Source organism: Charadrius vociferus, unplaced genomic scaffold (assembly GCF_000708025.1).
Source record: "Charadrius vociferus isolate BGI_N301 unplaced genomic scaffold, ASM70802v2 scaffold384, whole genome shotgun sequence".
Classification (NCBI taxonomy): Eukaryota; Metazoa; Chordata; class Aves; order Charadriiformes; family Charadriidae; genus Charadrius; species Charadrius vociferus.
The window spans coordinates 153,008-154,617 of record NW_009648234.1 but is presented as its reverse complement, the minus strand read 5'-3'; the positions used below and the strand labels follow the sequence as shown (position 1 = coordinate 154,617).

Here is a 1,610-nt window from a genome sequence, read left to right as displayed (position 1 = left end):
GGGAGGGGGGAACGTGCTAGGGCTCGGCTGTGGCCACCCCAGAACCGGGGCCGGGGCTGCGTCGCAGGGACCGAGGGCGCTTTTGTTTGCTGCAGCCCATTTCGGGGCCGGGAGGAAAGGGGGAAAGCCTTGGGGTACCCCAAAACATCCCATTCCCCCTGCCTGTCCCTGCCCTCGCCCCCGGCGATGCAGCACCTTCCTCTTCTGCAGGCGCTGCGCCGCGATGCTGCGCGCGGGGTGACGGGCTCCGCACAGACGTGCGTTATATGATTATTATCATTATATTGCCAAGGATCCGTGATGAGCGAGGTGATGACGGCGGCTGCGAAGGGGTTCTGTGGGGCAGGGCCTGCCGGCGGCGAGCTGCTCGCAGGTTTTTCCGCTCAGCCCCTGCGCAGCGCAGCCCCGTCCCGCGGATGCTCTTGGCTTTGCTCAGGCCCTGCCGGTGGACGGGGATGAATTTAGGGCGAAGCCACGGCGTTAAACCATTCAGCATCCAGAATCCCATCTGGTTTCAGGGTCATTTGGGATGTTTTCGCGTCCAGTTTGTTGCACGCGCCCCGTGAAGCGGTCCCTCTGCCTTCGTCTCCGCAGCAGGTATCCTCGTTATGCAGATGGGAATTAAGGTTTTTTCCTCGATGCTTCTATTTCATTTAACATGCAAAGGCTAATAATTTGTCACAATTCAATAAAGCGGAGGTTACAAACACTCTCGCTGCTGTTTATTTAAACGATGGTTTGTTAATTAGCTCCCCTTAACGAGGAGAAAATAAATCAGATAAAATGTACCAAAACGGCATGGCGATATTTTACAGATTAATTTTATTTTCCAGCTGAGATGCTCCCGGCAGCCAGGCGCTCCCCGGCTCCATCCCAACCTGCTTCCCGAGCCGCGGTGCAGGTATCGGTGCGGGGAGGCACCGCTCAGCCCGGCCTGACGCTCTGCCTCGGTGCATCTCGGTCGCCACTGCTCCAAAAAGGACTTTTCTGGCTCTTTTCTTCTGCTGGGCTCTGTCCCTCCGGCCTGGGCCCGGTGGTGGCTCACCCTGCGGCACGCCGGGTTTCCCTCTGGTTCCGCTCACCGCTTGATTAGTCTAAGGCAATTGGGGGGAAAAATAAAAATTAGGTCAAGAATAAAGTTGTGCCGATGCAACGAGGAGTTTGGGGCAGGTTTACCCATCAGCGTCAGCTCTGATTTCGTTGCCGGCCTTGCGGAGAGTGCTTAGCTCCCGTCGGCATCGTGTCCCTGCCACCCCGGGGATATTTCATATATATGTGTGTCCGGAGATGGGATTTCTTACAAACTCTCATCCGCGTCCCCCCGTGAGCATCCCGGTGAACGCCGGGACCGTGCGCTCACCGGGTCTACCTTGCGGAAGAGACGCTAATCAATGATTAATCGGGCATGTGTGGCTGTGTGGGAGCGATTTGTGTTGGAGGAGGGAACTCCTACAGCACCCCGGTCATGAATCATTTGAAAGGCAAATTTGTGCAGTTACCAAGGGAACGGAAGAAAGGAAGGGACTTCCCTTGCCGAAATGACTCGCGCTCTGATGCGGCTGAGAAAATCGCTCCAAAAAAAAAAAAAAAAAAAAAGAAAAAAAAAAAAA

The 1,610-nt window shown here is 55.5% G+C and overlaps 1 protein-coding gene across 1 annotated transcript in view; it reads left to right on the top strand.

Annotated features, from left to right (window-relative positions):
• PEBP4 (phosphatidylethanolamine-binding protein 4) overlaps positions 1-1,610 on the top strand; it is a 113,430-nt gene that overhangs the window by 46,338 nt on the left and 65,482 nt on the right. The window lies entirely within an intron of this gene.